The 19,173-nt window shown below is 48.5% G+C and overlaps 1 pseudogene; it reads right to left on the reverse strand.

The window, feature by feature from the left end:
* Positions 1-9,848: 9,848 nt before the first annotated feature.
* LOC122908088 lies at positions 9,849-9,947 on the reverse strand (annotated as a pseudogene).
* Positions 9,948-19,173: the final 9,226 nt, after the last annotated feature.

The raw sequence follows: 19,173 nt of genomic DNA on the forward strand, positions 1-19,173 counted from the left end.
AACTTGAACAAGATCTACCTTTAACAAGATCCCCAGGTGGTTCATTTGCATGTTAAAGTTGAGGAATCTCCAGTCTGCATGCCTGAAAGGGAGCTAGCTGTCTAGTTTCACCTCAGACGTATCTTCTCCAGTCTTTTATCTCCCCTCCAAAGACAACAGTCACTTCCGTTCTTTCCTATTGTCAGGATCTAGTGTAACAAACTGAGAAAATCTCGGCAAGACTGAGAAAGAGAAGGACAAAGAGAGAAACCCTGGGTAAGTTTGGCAATTCACAGCTGCAGAGGACTGCATCCCTCTTCCAGAGTGTCCCTGGGTCCCTTTGTGGAGGAGGGGGCCTATGTGTAGAGGACATGTGCGTGCGCGCGCGTGTGTGTGTGAGTGCGTGTGTGTCAGAGGGTCATCATGGTGGGTGTGCCCCCAAGGCACCATACCCAAGGAAGCACAAAACTTCACCAGCCTCTGGCCCCCACAGCTGTGGACCTGCTGGAACCTGCTAGAACCTGTTAGCCACCCGGAGAAAGTCAAACAGGTGTCTTCAAGCTACGGCTTGGATGAAAACTTCTGTTCGCCACCAACATGAACTCTCTGACTCCTCTGAGTCTCGACCCGCCAGACTCTGGGTCCTAGAGGACCAGCGGGGGACGTCTCTGGCACCCTCACACTGCGGCAGGAATCCCTACTCTCACGGTTGGGTCGGTACCCGGGGTTCCTTCTCAGTTTGTGGAGGGACACGCGGGCCCCTCCAGGTAGAGGAGGCAGGGGAATGGTTAAAAAAAAAAAAAAAAGTTCCCCTTCCTGGATATGTCCGCAGCCCAGCCCCCAGCCTAGATCCCCAAGGGACAGCTGGGTTTCAGCCACGGATGTCAGAGACCCGGGCACGAAGGCCTGCCCACACGGCCCCGTTGCGGGAGGGCTGTAGAGAGTCCCCGGAGCCCGGGGCAGAGCGGGTCAGCTGGAAGCCCGGCCCAGCCCGGGCTTCTGCCTCCTGCATAATTGATCCGCTGCCTGGCGGTGGACTTGAATAATTCATCCCGGGAAGGAAGCTCTGAGGACTGCAAATTGGAGGCAGTCAGGCTCCTCCCACCTCATGGAGCTCAGGGTTTACTCCTCTTTGCTTAATGGGCTTCCTGGGAGGCCCTGGTGAATCTCAAGTTTCTCCTCCTGCCCGTGGGTGGGCCCAGGAAAGGCCCTGTAGGTTTGGGGGGGATCGGGGCTGACTGGTACAGAGCTGCCTGCAGCCCCTGCAGCCAGGTGACCCATCCTGCCCAGGCTTCCCGCTGCTTCCCCTGACGCTAGAGTCACTGCCGCAACCCCCACCGCACCCCCATGCTGAAGCCTTTCACTTCGGATGAGCTGTTTACTTACACCTGCGAAGGTCCTAAGGCCATCGTGACCTGTGGCGCCTGCTCCGTAAACTCCTTATTGATGTCGATGCCACTTATAAATGGTGGCTCCGTCGTGGCCGTCCAGGTCGTGGCGAAGGGCTGAGGGCAGCAGCTGGGAAGGAGTGTGGGGGCGGATGATGAAGTCCGCTTGGGCCGGGGTGCAGTCCGAGCCTCGGGGGTGTGGGGCTTGTAGCGGAGGGCAGGAGGTGTGTGTAGTGGGGGGCGCGGGATTGCAGGGGCCATCCCAAGAATTAGTCAGGATTCCTCCAGGGATTTTCTCTCTCTGACCAAACTTTTCCAAAGGACCGTCTCAGGGGCTCCAACGCTGCCTGGGAAGGGCAGAGGGACTGCAGGGTTTGGGGTCCCCCAGGTTTTCCCTGACACTGTAGATCTTGGGATCGATTCTGGTCCCTGCTTCCATTTCCCACTTATTTATGAAGGGTTAAGTTCCAGCCTATAAGTCAGACCAACCTGGGGGATGCAAGAAGCGTCATTTCTCCTTTGCCCCCATGTGGCCTGGTGGCAGAGACGTAAACTTGGTCAGTTCGGATGTCTTTCCCCTTCCCCGGGGGACTGCAGCAGCCTGAGGTGTGGGGGACCTGGGTGGTAACACTCTGGCCCCGCAGATGGCTGCAGGGTCAACCCTCTCCTCTTCAGTCTCCGTTCTCTCTCTCCTCTGCTCCTCCGCCCTCTCCTATGCTCACGGATGGTTCCATTGTCTCCTCACTGAATCCATTAAGACATATTTTTGGTGGAGGCCCTCCCAACGCCAGTGTATACGAGATAGGGTTCTTTTTATCTCATTTAACAAGAAGTCTTTTTATCTCATTTAACAAGAAGTCCAAAGAACAAAGGTAGGCAGCCCGGGGAGGGGAAGTGTCCCCATGGGGTCATCATCCCAGTGCCTGCAGTCTTCTGGCTTCACTCTCTGAGCCTGGGGCTTTTGCGCTTCCGCATTCCAACATTCCACCTTCCGCGTGGCCGCAGGATGGCTGCCATGGCTCCAGCCATTCCTGCTAGCAAGGAGGAGGAAAGAGGGAGGGCGGAAAGGGCCAAAGAAGGTTGGGTGGGCTCTGTTTTAGGAGCTTTCCTGCAAGTCCCATCTCGTGACTTCTGCTTTGCACACTTTGACCACAGCTGTGTCACATGGCTTGGTCTCTGCTCACAAACTGCTCATAGCCTAGAAAGGCAGAGAGACACGCAAAGTAGACAGAGTTGGGGCTATGTGAAGATGGGGCTAAGCAGAGAGAACCCCAGCAGCGCTGAGGAGGGGCCAGAGGGCTCCTCAAGGAGCTGAGCTCTGGGCTGAGCTGAGTGTTGGTGTGGGAGGAGGAGACGGTGAGGAAGGGCATCCTAGGGAACAGCCTGAGCCAATACCCAGAGGTCAGGAGGGACGTGGCCTGTGCCACAAAGAACATCATGCTGTTGGATAGCCTGGGAGGGGTGAGAGCAGACAGGTGGTGAGGACCTGACCTGTCCCAGGAGGCCTGGGAGCTGTTGCCTGCGTCCAGGACCCCAACCTTGAAGACCTTTGTTGTTTCTTGCTTCTGTCTTAAGTGGAGCCTGTCCTAACTAACCCATCTCTCCAGATGCGGGGCCTGACTTCTCACTGAGCTATCTGCTCTTCAGGTGGCCAGATCAGAAGCAGATGCTTCCTTCTTACTGCTCAACCGCGTTTGTCTTCCCGAGGGCGCTCAGAGCCAAGATGACCAACGTGAAAGCCAGCATCATCATTATTACTGCTAGTATGCGCAGCTGGTTGGCTGTTAGTAATTGCCGAAAACTACAAGTTGCTTCTTTCTTGCTTTGAAACAGTATTTGCAACATAGACATTTCCCCTTTCCTTATCACTCAAGGTGAATCAAATAAAACGCATTATGAAATCCTCTAAGTTGGGGACTGGCAAACTTTTTCTGTAAGGGGCCAGAGAGTAGCCCTAAAGGAGCCATAGAAAATACAAAGAAATGAATGTGTATGGCCAGGTTCCAATAAAACTTTATTTACAAAAGCCTGCAGTAACTACTGGGTATTTACCCCCAAAGATACTGATGTAGTGAAAAGAAGGGTACACCATCTGTACACCAATGTTCATAGCAGCAATAGCCACAGTCACCAAACTGTGGAAAGAACCAAGATGCCCTTCAATGGACGAATGGATAAGGAAGATGTGGTCCATATACATTATGGAGTATCATGCCTCCATCAGAAAGGATGAATACTCAACTTTTGTATCAACATGGACGGGACTGGAGGAGATTATGCTGAGTGAAATAAGTTAAGCAGAGAGAGTCAGTTCATATGGTTTCACTTATTTGTGGGGCATAACGAATAACATGGAGGACATTGGGAGATGGAGAGGAGAAGTGAGTTAGGGGAAATTGGAGGGGGAGACGGACCATGAGAGACTGTGGACTCCGAGAAACAAACTGAGGGTTTTGGAGGGGGGGGTGGGGGATTGGGTGAGCCTGGTGGTGGGTATTATGGAGGGGACGGATTGCAAGGAGCACTGGGCGTGATGCATAAACAATGAATGCTGGAACACTGGAAATAAATAAAATCAATTAAAAATAAAAGGGAAAGACAAAAACAAAATGGAAAGACAAAAACAAAAACAAAAACATGCAGGGGATTGGAATTGCCACATGGGCCATGGTCTGCCCACACTTGCTCTAAACCCATGCTCCTGCCTGGTAGGTGATTAATCCCTTATTATAGGTAAATCAGGGACAGCGGAGGAGTGGCTTGATGGCTCATCCTATGCTGATAAAACCCATCAGAAGCACCCATGAAGGAAGAAGGAAGGAACAGTCAGATGATCAATATCTACACTGGAAATAAACACGATGGACTCTTCATTCCAAAAGGTGTTCCCGCAACTCCCACGTGCCAGGCCGTGGGCTGGGAACTGGAGGCGAGGGGGAGGAAGGAAAGACAACGTCTGTGGGTCAAGGTGCTCCTGGGGTCTCCAGGGAAGAGGTGTGGGGAGCCAGCCGTCTGTGGGAGACACAACGACCACCCAGCAGGGGGACAATGAGGCGGGCGGGGTGATACCCCTTGATCCTGTGGCTGAGAAACGGGTGCACAGAAGAGGGTTCTATCATCAAAGAAATCAGGAAAACACTGAATTAAATAAGGCTAAGTACGGGCGCTTGACTGGAAGACTTCTCAGAGCCTTGAACACACCGGCCGGCCACGTGAACCACCAAGAGAAGCTAGAGAGGGGTATTTCCTAAAACTAATGCACAGCGCAGCCCTTTCTTGCAAACCTACTTTAGATTTGCAGAGCCGGACATTTCCCTGTGTTATTAAAGACTCTTGGTGAACATCCTTTTTAGTGGCTGTATAATATGTATAAACCATCATTTATTTATTGGCTTATCTTTCTTCCCAATCCTGGGCATGGCTCAGCAAGGTTGCATGGCCCCTGGCACCCCCAGGCCACAGGATCAGCAGCCAGGAGCCTCTTTCTCCCATCGTATTTGCCTAGTAGAGGCAAAGTGGGCGGCGGAAGTCAGGAGCTGGAGAAGTGGGTGGCTGTGGGTCAGTCAGCCCACATTCTTGCCTCAGTTTCCTCCCATGTCTCCAAAGTTTCTCTGCTTGTTTCCCCGGATGCAGAATTTTCTTCTTCGCATGTCTTCATTTGCTTTGAATTCTAGGTTCCTCAAGGACATTTTAACAGGGATCTCCTGGTGCACAGTGGCCTGTCAGGGGCTGAGGTTTCCGGGTGAGAGACCTCGTTTTTCTGGGAACCCTCCTCCCACCCGGGAACGAAGTGAGCAGGAGAAGTGTGCGTGGCGCACGGACCAGCATCCCAGGAGACTCTCAGGCACTGCGAATGCGGTCAGCAACCCTCCTCCTCAAGAACTTGGTGCTCCCTGGCTGGTGCAACCTTCGTTCTTTAACACTGTTTGTTTGTTTGTTTGTTTTTAAGATTTTATTTATTTATTTGACAGAGAGAGAGAGAGAGAGATCACAAGTAGGCAGAGAGGCAGGCAGAGAGAGAGGGGGATAGGCTCCCTGCCGAGCAGAGAGCCCGATGCAGGGCTCAATGCCAGGACCCTGAGACCATGACCTGAGCCGAAGGCAGAGGCTTAATCCACGGAGCCACCCAGGCGCCCCTAACATTGTTTTTAAACAAAAATGATACAAGTTATGCACCTCAAAGTGAAATCAGCAGACATCCCGGGGGAAGGGACAAAGGCGTCCTTCCAGTTTTTAGTCCATAGTCTTTCCTATCCTCAGACTCTCGCAACAAGCTCTTATTTCTGTATTACTCTCACAATTTATATATGTTTTTAAAAATAGGAATGTAGGCGGGAGGAAACAATCTTCCCCATAATCCATTAGCCGAAGCAATCACTGTGAGTACCTGAGCAGTTTTCTTCCAGGCTTCCAGAAAGGAATTTGTTTTCAATACACAGCAACTTGCTCGGTAGTAAAAGAGCTCAGCTCCGGGCTCTTGGCACCGGAGTTGGACCTTGAGGAGATGAAGTAGCTGTCCCCTTCCATTTCCTGCAAAACGACCTCCTCACACATCCCAGCCTTACACCACCAAAAGAACACACAGAAAAGCACAATGTGGGTGGGATGGGGTGGGGGGCTGTTTTCAGAGGAGCTAGAAGCCTAGAGAAGCTCTCTCTCTCCTTGTTCTGATTGGGATGATCTCCAGAAAACCTCCCTCCCTTGGCCTGGGCATTGCCTCCAGGGACTTCCCCAGGCTTTATGTCTCCTGACCTTTGCTTCAGATTCAATTTTTGCTCTTGGCCCTCGCCCTAAAACTTCGGTCTGGCTCTTGTCTCAAATCTTCTCTCAGTCCCTGCCCCAGTTTTCCTTCGCTGGAACCCTGCCCTCCCATGGCCCCAGCTGGAGGCAGATACCTCCAGGACCTCTTCCTTCCCCTACTGAGGTCAGAGGTCCTTCTCTATGAGCCGGGCTTTCTGTGGGCCTGTGGCCGTAGCAAGATGTCCACATAAGGGACCACTTGGACGCTGGAAGTGCAGGGATTCAACCTGGATGGGCCCTTGGTTTCCTTATGTCCCTCATACCAGCTCATAGCTCTCCCCAAATCTACCCATCTGTGGGGACCTTTGGGAAACTGAGTCAAGTCCCAGGCCAGGCTCCCTCTAGGGTCTCAGGACATTCCCCGGAGAGGGAGACACATGGTTCCAGGTCCGGCCAGCTTGCCCTCCCAGAGGAACCAAACGCAGGGAACTCATGTTTTGATCATGGCCCGTGGGAGCTGTTCTTGTGTTGGTTAAATAGGCAGGAGGTAAATATGCACCGAGGAGACCAACTTTGGCTCCCTGTGCACCGGGTTTCATTATAATGACGACAGCATAGAAGGTGGGGGGGGGCAAGGAAAAACCCCTTAGCAGTGTTCCCCCACCACCGGTGTGTACGGGCTCTCCTGTGCTCCCTCTGGGTGACTTCTTGGGAGTGTGCAGTGGTCTCTTCCTTCCTTAATTTCATTCTGATTACAAAATTAATACCACTTCATTGCGACAGACTTGGAAAATGCAAAAAGTGAAATGAACAAGACAGAAATGTCCTGAAATTGCATACTTGAGTCACTCCCACATTCGGCAGGCCTGTCGTCAGCAGGCACGCACCGTTCTCTGAGCTCATCTTACTGATTTGTTTTGCTTGTTGACTGTTGATTTCTCCCCCACTACAATCTTAAATCCTTTTTTAAATTTAAATTTTTAAAAAAGTTTTATTTTATTTTATTCTATTTTTATTTATTTATTTATTTATTTTTACAGAGGGAGAGAGAGAGAGACAGCAAGAGAGGGCCACACAAGCAGGGGGAGTGAGAGAGGGAGAAGCAGGCCTCCTGCTGAGCAGGGAGCCTGATGTGGGGCTCCATGCCAGGACCCTGGGATCATGACCTGAGCTGAAGGCAGAGGCTTAACTATTGAGCCACCCAGGCACCCCAAGATCTATTTTATTTTTAAGAAGAGTTTATTTATTTATTTGACAGGGAGAGAAACAGCTGAGCAGGGAGCTGGGTTTGGGGCTCGATCCCAGGACTCTGAGATTATGACCTGAGCTGAAGGCAGATGCCCAACTGACTCAGCCACCCAGGCACCTCTCTTCTTCTTCTCCCCTCTTCCTCCTCCCTTCCTCCCCCTCCTCTTCTCCCTCCTTTTCCTCCCCCACCTTCGTCCCCCCTCCTTCTCCTGCCCCTCCCCTTCCTTCTTCTTTTTTTAAGCATTTGCTGCTTAAAACCATCATTTATTTGGTTTGGCTGTGAGTACGAAGTGTATACAAGTTGAGTTGCACCAAAGTCCGAAAGTCTGTCTTCCGTCTGTCTTGTACCCCAGTGAATGCCCAGGGCCCACGAAAAGGCTGGGCTGGAGGTGCTTTACTGTACTCTGATGAGTGAATGAATGCAGGCCAATGTGTAGGTTTTCACTCTGTGGTGATCACCCACAGGAGACGGCGGTAGGCAGGAGAGGGTAATAGTTTAGCAATTGTCTGATACTCAACCACTTCAAATGAAACCTGTCAATTGCACTTGCTAATTAAAAATAAAATTTCCCCCCTTCTGGGTCTTCACTCTTTCCCAACCAAAAAGTATCTCAGTGCAGCTTTAGAGACGCCTGTCGCACTTGCTGTCTCCCATCAGCAACCGTTCCCAAGTTGGATCCAACACCACAGCTCCTGTCTATAGTTTAAAATCCAGCGTAGGTCTCTCTGTTCCCCAAATCCGGGCTCCTTCCCAGCTGCCTCCACCGAGGCCGTCAGTCTTCTTTCTGGTCACTTACAGCCATCAGCACTTCCGAAACCAGAATATGAGATCTTGTATGGATTTTTTTTAAGATTTTATTTATTTATTTGTCAGAGAGAGAGAGAGATAGCGCATGCACAAGTAGGCAGAGAGGCAGGCAGAGGTGGAGAGAGAAGCAGGCTCCCTGCCAAGCAAGGAGCCCAATGCGGATGGATCCCAGGACTCTGGGATCACGACCTGAGCCGAAGGCAGTGGCTTAACCAACTGAGCCACCCAGTTGCCCCAGAGATCTTGTATGGATTTAACTTCACAGGCCAAACCATTATTTTAATGAGAGGCCTTAGAGTTTTCAACTCTGGATTGCTGCTCATGTTTCTGGGGTTTCTGGGGAGACTGTTCCTGAATGTTTCCTCCAGCCCCTGGGGCAGCTCTCACTGGCTCACCCACAACAAGGGCAAAGTCCTGCCTGCCCAAGGAGCCTCCTTGAGACACGCATGACCCAGCAGCTGCAGTCCCAAGAGCCCTCTGCCCCAACATGCTTACCTTGCTCAGGGGGATCTCCCCAGGGCAGATCAGGGGTGTGGGGAGGTGGGGGGGTATGGTTGGGGGAAGCTGAACACTGGAGGCTCATTCTCAGGGGGATAGTTGGTCCTGCTGGGAAGGAAAACCACCTCCCTTGAGCCTTCTCCTGCCTCAGAGAAGGAATTCAGCAGAAATTAAGAAAACCCTCCATCTGGGAACATGAGCCTGTGTTTGGAGAGAACAGACCTGAAGAAGTCACCTCCTTTACAGATGGTTAGTAGAGCACACAGAGGAGTTAAATAGCAAATTGCAGATTTTCATTTTCACTAAAAACGTTAGTTTTCCTGGGGATGCCTGGGTGGCTCAGTTGGTTAAATGTCTGCCTTCAGCTCAGGTCAGGATCCCAGCGTCCTGGGATCGAGTCCCACATCAGGCTCCTTGCTCGGCAGGGAGCCTGCTTCTCCCTCTGCCTCTGCCTGCCTCTCTGTCTGCCTGTGCTTGCTCTCTCTCCCTCTCTGACAGATAAATAAATAAAATCTTAAAAAAAAAAAAAAAGAAGGAGGGGGGTGGTGCCTGGGTGGCTCAGTGGGTTAAGCTTCTGCCTTCGGCTCAGGTCATGATCTCAGGGTCCTGGGATCGAGCCCCACACCAGGTTCTCCGCTCAGCAGGGAGCCTGCTTCCCCCCCTCTCTCTGCCTGCCTCTCTGCCTACTTGTGATCTCTGTCTCTCTCTCTCTGTCAAATAAATAAATAAATAAATAAATAAAATCTTTAAAAAAAATACTTAAAAACAAAAACAAAATAAACTTCAGTCTCCTTAATACCAGCTACCAGGGGGCAAATCATAAGATCCTCCGTCCCACTCCCAGAAGCTCTAGTTTCACACTCCACTAACATTTACTGAACATCTCCGATGGACCAATTAACTTTCACATAAACTCATTTGAGTATATGTCACAGAGGTGTCAAACTCTTTTAAAGGGGATTTAGTTTTCCCATTTTACAGATGAGAACCCAAAGGTTTATAAATGCCTAAGTTACTGTAATTACACACAGCCAGCCAGGAGCACTGGCAGAATGAATATGACATCTTTGGCTTCAACCCTGACAGCAGAGAATCTCTCCTCAGTTTTAAACCCACAGTGTTCAGTCTTCATTTTTGATTGCGGTAAAATACATGTAACATAAAACTTACCATCTTACTCATTTGAAAAAAAAATGGAATGCTTCATGAATTTACATGTCATCCTTGTGCTGGGGACACGCCCATCTTCCCTTATTCCAATTTTAGCAAGCATCCCTCTTACTCATCTTTACGTGTACAGTTCAGTAAGTCATGTTAAATATATTTACATCTTTGCAGCAACCATCCTCATCCGTCTCCAGAACTCCTTTCATCTTGCAAAATGCAAACCCTGCACCTGTTAAACCCTAACTCCACGTTGCCACCCCCCTCCCCGAGTCCTCTGGCAACCACATATTTTCTATTCTGTTTTCTGTCTCTGAGAATTTGACTGCTCTATGTGCCTCATCTAATATGTGGAATCATACAGTGTTTGTCTTTTTGTCACGGGTTTCTCTCAGCCTAATGTTCTCAAGGTTCATCCACGTTGTCGCAGGTGTTAGGATTTCCTTCCTTTTTAGGGCTGAACAGTATTCCACGGGACACACATAGCACATTTTGTTGATCCGTTCATCAACAGATGATAGATCCGTTCATCAATAGTATCAACAGGTACTTTGGTTTCGTCCACCCTTTGCTTATTGTGAATAATACTATGAATATCAGTGTCCACGTAACTCTTAGAGACCTCCGATTTCGTTTCTTTGGGGGCGTATACCCACAAATGGAGTTATGGATCATATGCAAATTCAGAGTGACAATGCCAAGTGTTGACGAAGATGTGGAAACTGGAATATTCATACGTTGTTGGTGGGAATGGAAACTGGGAGAGTCATTTTGGAAAACCATGACAGTATATCCTAAAGGTAAGTATTCTAAATGTATGTATAAATCTATAATCTAATAGCCCTATTCCTATGTTTACCTAACCAACCGAAAAGTGTATGTATGTGTCCCAAAACCCATGTTCAAGAATGTTCAGAGCAGCCCATTTTGTAATAGGTCCAAACTGACAATTATTCACCATAGTAGGATGGCTACACAGAATGTGGGTATTCATACAAAGAAACGTCCAGACCAGTAGTTCTTAGCCATTTGTGTGCATTAGAATCACCTGAGGGCTTGTTAAACTCCTGATTGCTGGGCTCCAGCTGTCTGTCCCCTACCACCACACAGAACAGATCTCACATTTCTCCCCCTTAGGTGTTTTTACCATTGATGAAGATGGCTGCCAGCCACCACCCCCTGCTCATTCTCTCCTCCCCTACATCAGCAGGAACGGGGACTGAGGAAGCCTTAGAAGCCTGGTTTCTGATCATTAGTACAAACTCAAAAATCTCTCTTCTGTCAGGTCAGCCCTGCACCCCTGGATTTGTTGCTATGCTTATGAACGGTATCTCCCATAACTCTGACAAGTAATTAGTGCATAATTATGACATAATCATGACACCCATCTTTATCCTCTTTTACAGACAAGGAATTGACAATTAGCTGGATTAATTGCACGGTCCTGCTGCTAGACAAAAGTAGAGAGGAGATTCAAACCCACATCTTCTGACTCTGGGTCTAATGTTCTCTCTTCCATTGCCATCTGTGTCCCCAGAATGCAACACACGCCCCCTCCCCACTATCCGGATGCTACCAAGTTCCAGCTCTAAGGCGAGGCCCCCATTCTCCAGGAAGCAAATACTGCAACCCGAAGCAAGATGGTTTTGCCTGATGTGAATATAGTATTGTTTAGCTACCTAATGTGCTTCTGGGCATTAAAAGCTCAGCCCTGAAAGAGCTCCTTTAGGCAGTGTCTGCTGTTTCTGTGGCTAATTGGCTGTCTAGGGAGGTGGATGCAGCTGTAGTGAAATGCTGATCTTTTCACCCTAATCAGCAAGAGCCAGCTGGGATACTGTTTCCTCCATGCATCAGCGTTTCTGAAACAGCTGCTTATGGCTTTGGCCGAGCCAAGTGGGAAGTGGGGACTCCCTGAGAGTAGCCTGCAGCCTAAAGAGATTCAGCACCAAGGGCAGCGACTCAAGTCTCGCTGAAGGAGTAAAAAGCCACAAAAGCAGAGAGAGATTCTCAGTCTTGACTGCAAGCTGGAATCATCTAGAGAGATGAAAACAAAATTCCAATGTCTGGGCTCCATCCCAAGTCCAACTGGGATAGATCTGGCAAATATATATATATGTATATATATAGTTTTAAAACTCCTCTTTTCCAAGTGATTCCAGTGTGCAACAAGGATTGAGAATGGTCATGGTAATGAACCAACGAATAGGAGGGGGAGTGTTCCAAAGAACAGGCAGTGATCACAAGACTTAGGGTTTATTTATTTATTTATTTTTAAAAGATATATTTATTCATTTGAGACAGCAAGTGAGCAGGAGGAGGGGCAGAAGGAGAGAGAGGGAGAGTCTCCAACAGACTCCCGGCTGAGTGTGGAGCCGAAAGTAGGGCTTGATCCCATCACCCTGAGATCGTGCCCTGAGCCCAAATCAACAGTTGGGTGCTCAACTGACTGAGCCACCCAGGTGCCCCGAGACTTAGAGTTTTAAAAGGAACCTTCCAGGGGAGGTTACTTAGTTCTCTGCAGCCTTTCTTCCATGAAAACTATTCCTGCCTCACTCTAATTGGGCAAGTGCTACTCTACTCTGGCATCATCCTCCTTGGGATCCCTCTTTCGTATATCTATGAGAGACAGCCTGGACATTCTTCATGCAAATTGAAGAGCTCAAATAGGTCCAATTCAAAACACACACACACACACAGAAAGAAGGAAGAGGCTGCAGATGTCTTGAGAATCGGCAGAATGTTTCCTTCTTTCAAGATTTTTAAAAAGAAAAATCAAGGTGCGCCTGGGTGGTTCAGTGGGTTAGAGCCCCTGTCTTTGGCTCAGGTCATGACTCCAGGATCCTGGGATCGAGCCCCACATCGGGCTCTCTGCTCAGTGGGGAGCCTGCTTCCTCCTCTATCTCTGCCTGCCTCTCTGCCTACTTGTGATCTCTGTATGTCAAACAAATAAAATCTTAAAAAAAAAAAAAGAAGGGACGCCTGGGTGGCTCAGTTGGTTAAGCGGCTGCCTTCGGCTCAGGTCATGATCCCAGCATCCTGGGATCGAGTCCCACATCGGGCTCCTTGCTCGGCAGGGAGCCTGCTTCTCCCTCTGCCTCTGCCTGCCATTCTGTCTGCCTGTGCTCGCTCTCTCTCCCTCTCTCTCTGATAAATAAATAAAATCTTAAAAAAAAAAAAGAAAAATCAAGTGTTGCTCAGTTATCTATAATGGGGTAAAAACTGGAAACCACTTTAGAGTTAAAAAATAGGGTGTTGTTAGGGCCCCTCGGTGGCTTAGTCAGTTGGGTGTCCAACTCTTGATTTCAGCTCAGGTCATGACCTCAGGGTCGTGGGATTGAGCCCTGCATTTGGCTCTGTGCTGGGCATGGAGTGTGTTTAGAATACTCTCTTCCTCTCCCCCTCTCCCCTGCTTGTGCTCTCTCTCGAAAATAAATAAATAAAATTAAAAAATTAAAGAAAAATGGGGTGTTGGCTGTATTTGTATAATTGAACAATCAGGAGTTGGGTGTCTGCTTAATGAAATTCAGAGCAGCCATGGCAAAATATGCTTCATATGAAAATGTAATGGTATAGAAGCTGTGTATGCTCTACTCCCTGAAAAAAATTTGATAATATGTACCACATGATCCCCACTTTAGAAAAAATATATGCACGTAAATATTCGGATATGTTCAAAAATGAAAACCATTTCAAGTGTTAGCTGTTATCATGGAAAGTTGGTGAAACAGGGAATTTTTGTTTTGAATTTTTCTACTCAATCCTTATTTCCATAATAAACACACATTTCTTTTGTCAGGAAAAAAGTAATACAAAAACCGCTATAGGATGAATGAACCAGTGAATTGATTCATAAGAATTTCCTGTTTTCAACAGAGGAATACAGGGAGTTTTAGGCAGGAATAAAATGTTAATGACATTCAAATAATGACAATAGTATAGATCCTTCCCTACAATCAAGAACTTCTTTAAGGCAAATATCTATGCTTCCTTGGGGTTAAATATTAATCTGATAGAGCCCAGGCCAGCCTAGGAGATGAATTTTAGTTTATGTGAAATTTTTATGAACTAATTAGTGGGTTGGATCAAAGAGCAGGACCAGAACAGAGTCACAAAGAGGTCTCAGAAGATAACGCATTTCTTATTAATTCACCACTGCTTTCTTAAAAGGACCTGAACTTGGACGAGGCAGTCACCTCCCCTGCATCAGAACACCTACAAATCTAAGGCATGTCCCAGGTGGGAAGCAGGGCTGGAAGCGGGAAGCAGGCTGTGGGAAGGAAACTTTACCAAATCTATCACAGACAAGGGCGGGAGAGCCAGTCTTTGGTCTTCTTTCAGTAAGCCAGCTTCAGCAGGGAAGAGGGAGGAAATGAACAAGCTGGAACAATATTCACTTAAACATAAATGCAAAGCAGGGGTGCCTGGGTGGCTCAGTCAGTTAAGCATCTGCCTTTGGCTCAGGTCACGATCTCGGGGTCCTGGGATGGAGCTCTGCATTGGGAATCTCTGCTCAGCGGGGAGCCTGCTTCCCCCTCTCTCTCTGCCTGCTGCTCCCCCTGCTTATACTCACTCTCTCTGACCAATAAATAAAATCTCTTTAATGAAAAAATAAAACAAAACCATAAATACCAAGCCCTGTTTGATGGAGTCTTAGAGGAGTCCTGGCCCAGCAGCAGTGTTGCCCCTGGTGTGCCACCATGAATGATTAAATACGAAGCGATGTAAAAAGCTCACGGTTCCATTAAGGCTTCAGTGCTCCAATTTCCTACCAGTGCGCAGTGTCGGAACTGCTCTTGGCTAAACAGAGTAGTTTCCCTCCATCTGTTATAAAACACGCTTTCAAAACTGACATCTTTCTAAGCAGCCTATTTCCCTTTTAAAAAACTATAAACAATTATAAGAGGCAGCATTCACAGGGTGAGAAACGAAGAGCCCTTCTCGACTGTGGCCTCCAGTTTGCTCATTCCGTTTCCCAGAGCCAGCAGCTCATACCATCTCCAATACCTTTCCTGATATTCTGCACACAAAATAACCCATAAAAGTGGGCAAAAGATTTAGACAGACGTTTCACCAGGAGAGATATGTAGGTGAGAAACACTGGAAAGAGCTCGACATCATTAGTTATTAAGGAAATGGAGACAAAAACCGCAAGAAGACATGACTACACACCCAGGAGAATGGCTAAAATGTAATAGATTATACCAAATGTCAGTGAGGATGTGAATGAATTGGAACTCTCATAGACTAGATTATGCAATGGCACACCTTGGGGGCGCCTGGGTGGCTCAACTGGTTAAGCGTCTGCCTTCAGCTCAGGTCATGATCCCAGGGTCCTGGGATTGAGCCTGTCTCAGGCTCCCTGCTCGGCAGAGAGCCCACATCTCCCTCTGCTCCTCCCCCTGCTTGTGCTCTCTCTCTCTCTCTGACAGGTAAATAAATAAAATCTTTAAAAAAAATAAAATGGTACACTTTGGAAATCAGCTTGTCAATTTCTTAAAAAGTTAAATGGAGGCTGGTCAATGGATCCAGTCCGTCCACTCCTAGGTACTTACCTAAGAAAAAGGGAAATACATGCCCATGCGAAGACAGGTGTGTGAAAGTCCACAGCAGGTTTATTCATGATGGTCCCAAACTGGGAACAATCCCAAAGTCCAACAGCAGCGAAGTAGACGAGCACATTGTGCTACATTCAAACAATGGAAAACTATACAGCAAGAAGAAAGGAAATCATCTATTGGTACACGCAATGTGGATACATCTCAAAATAGTTATCCTAAGTGAAAGAAGCCAGGCCCACATACATATTGCATGATGCCATTTATATAAACCTTTAGAAGATGTCAACTAATCAATAAAGACAGAGGGTAGAGCAATGGTTGCTTGAGGATGAGGCGGTGAGGAGGGTTAGAGGGAAAGATTTACAAAGGGGCACAGGGAAACTTTGGGGGGTGATGGATATGTCTCCTACCTTGATTATGGTGATCCAATTGTTCACTTTTTAAAAGATGTATTTATTTATTTTTGTGCGAGAAAGGGGGAGAGAATGAGCATGAGAGGGAGAGGGGGCAGTCCCCGCTGAGCAGGGAGCCCAATGTGGGACTTGATCCTAGGACCCTGAGATCATGACCTGAGGGGAAAGCAGATGCTTAACCGATTGAGCCACCCAGGTGCCCCAATGTAGATCACTTTAAAGTGTACAGTTCAGAGGCACCCAGGTGGCTCAGTGGGTTAAGGCCCTGCCTTCAGCTCGGGTCATGATCTCTTGGGATTGAGCCCCGCATTGGGCTCTCTGCTTAGCGGGGAGCCTTCTCCCCGCCCCCCCGCCTGCTTGTGATCTCTCTCTCTTTTTATCAAATAAATAAAATCTTTCTTAAAAAAGTGTACAGTTCAATGGCATTTAGCATATTCACATTTTTGTGCTCCCACTACCTCTATGTGTTTCTAGAAACAGTGCCTCACCCCAAGAAAGAAGCCCCACACCCATTAGGCAGTTACTTCCCACAGGTGGGGTTTTCAAACAAGGAGGATGTGTTTTACAGGCAGGCTTGGAAAGGAGGTCGTTCATTCCAAAGGAGGAAATTTACAAAGCCCTTGGCACATCATGTCACTCCGGGACAGTGCCAGTATGTATGCCGCGGGGCTGAGGAACGGGTGGGGTGAAGCGTGAGGGAAAGGCAGGGCGAGGGGCGGTAAAGATCACGTGTGCTGGCTCTGCCTTATAAGCAGTTGGAACCAGTCAAGGGCAGTGAGGAGGAATCGGTGGCAAGGGGACCTCTGAGTAATTTTCATCCCTGAGGGATGCTATCAACTTTTACATGAATTCAGTTTGAGCCAGGGTTTCTCAACATGGGTGCTCTGGCTCTCGGGGCTGGATGATTCTTTGCCCACCGGCGCGGGTGGCTATCCTGTGCGCCGTGCTTGCCTCTACCCATGAACCGCCACAGTTGTGACAACCAGTGATGTCTCCAGACACTGCCAAATGTCCCGTGAGGGAGGGGTGTGGAAGGACTCCAACTCTGTAGTCCCCAGCCCTCAGGAGCAGGCAAATCACAGCGTGTTCTGGGAGGCCTTTGCTCGGAGCTGCAGAGACAAGAGGATATGGGGCAGGACTGAGAGCTGGACTTCTAGACACAGAAAATCTGTGTGAGAACTTTGTGGTGTTTTTTTGTTTTGTTTTGTTTAATTCCTTCTTCCATTTACTCAACAAGCACTTAATGCCTACCTTGTGCCGGGTATTGAGGCTATGGCTGGGGCAGGGGGGAGCAGGGGGAGGGGAAGGGTGAGGAGGAGCACCTGAGGAAGTTAGCATCCCATCCTTTCACCTCCCAGCCCCTCAGAGGAGACCTTGACAGTCTGCATCTGGGACAGTGGCGTCTCATCCTGGGAGGGGCGGGGAAAGAGGAAGGTGGGAAGAGCCAGGGAACTGTGGGAGCACGCTGGCAGAGTGGGAGGTGGGGGGGTGATCACTGGTATCAGCTGGGCTTGGCCCTCTGCCAGTGTCCCCGTCCCTCACCGTGCTCCCACCTCAGGAGAATAGGTGTGGTTTGGGGTGCACCAGGGAGGCTGAGACCCAGGCCCAGGAGCACTTTGGCAAAGATCCCTGTGCCCAAAGGTGACATGGAGGCAAAGTGGCCAGTGGCTTCAAGGACTCTGTGGGCTCAGATAGTGAATGTATCAGTGGGGCTCAGTGTGGATCAGAGTGCCAGCCCCCAATGTTCTAGGCACTGAAAGACTCTTCGAAGCACAACCCAGAGGCAAAGGAAAGGCGATTCAATTATGACCAAGATTATTTCCTTCTCTTTTTTTTCTTTCATTTCTTCCCTCCTTTCCTTTCCTTCCCTTTCTTTTTTTCCCCTAAGCCCTGGACGATGGGGCTCTGAGTCAGATTTCACTGAATTTAGAAGAGTTGTGTGACAGTTTCTGCATAAAGTTCATGCACATGAGGCTAAGAACAGAACACTGCCCTGGCCCCCAGAGACTTGAGGTCTAGTGGAAAACTGCCCCCATCCCTGCCATTATTTCTGGAGAACATTCCGAGAAATTTTATACCCTTGTTCTCTTTTACTTGGTTCAATCTTTACAACTGCATCAAGTTGCTGAGAGTCCATTTTGCAGATAAGCGAGCTGATCCGAGCGCGGTGTGGTGACTGCTGGTGGCCCAGAAGTGTCTGATCCAGCGGCAGAATACAAAACATCTGCTCTTCCTCCTGCATTAGGCAGCCCTGCAGTGTGCAGCTCACGAGGGCAGCTGATGGTTGTTGGGGTTGTGGGGGCTCTGGTGGCCGAGCGGGCTCCCTCCCTGCACTGGCCACCACACTGGCCACCACACTGGCCACCACACACCACACTGGCAAACGCAATAGGGAGCTGCCAGCTATTCTGGAACAGAGCGATAAGAGGTTGGCAGTTGTTCAGGAACATGAACTAGGCAGCTGTATGCAGAGCACGTTGAGGGGTTAGATGAGAGGCAGGACACCCAGCTCGGGGCCGGCACGCGCAGTTAGTAATGAACAACAGGGCCCCAGCTCGTGGGACCTGCAACAGGGGACAGGAGAGGACAAGGTGGGGACTGAGGACTTATTCCAGAGTGAAAAACACAAATGCTGTATTCTTAGCACATTATCCATGAATGCACGTACATCCGGGAGAGTCGTATGAATTATGTGCCACACTCATTTAGAGATAGTCACTTTGGGGGAAATGATTATGTTTAAACCATACTTTTTCAGCAGTGATTTATAAGTAGTAACCAATCATATTTGCCTGCTCTCCCTCAAGCTGTAAGCAATTTCACCAGCAAAAGCATGAACTAATTGGATGCTTGAGAATATCTAAAAGAAATGCACTAATTAAGAGAAAGTGACGGTTTCCTAAGAGCTTTGTATCCCAAAGGAGGAAAACTGAATACCACAGATCAGGGTAACAAATTAGATGATAATTTGATGAGAGCAGCAGAACACTGTCAAGTGATCTCTGGGATTCCTCTAAGCAGATATTCAGCACCTGATCTTAGCTTTCAAGTCTTTTCAGAGAGTTAGTAATAAAGAGCTCTGCAAGCTGAGGAGGTCTGCCAAGGTAGGGAATCTTAGCCGAGCAGAGCCCAAGGCGTCTGGCGGAAGTGCTTTCCTCTCTGTTCCAGTTCAGTCGGCAAATCTATATCTTCAGGAGGGGAATATACTTTTCTCCTGGCTTTTGCTGTAGAGAAACAAGGGAAAATGTCCTGATAATAAACATCTTCAAAAAAAAAAAAAAAAAAAAAAAAAGTCTTCAGTGAGATTCTCCAGCCAGCTTTTTTTTTTTTTTTTTTAAATTCTAGGCATCCCTGCCATCAGACAAGGCATGCTGGGA

This window comes from Neovison vison, chromosome 5 (genome assembly GCF_020171115.1).
Source record: "Neovison vison isolate M4711 chromosome 5, ASM_NN_V1, whole genome shotgun sequence".
In the NCBI taxonomy this organism is placed as follows: domain Eukaryota; kingdom Metazoa; phylum Chordata; class Mammalia; order Carnivora; family Mustelidae; genus Neogale; species Neogale vison.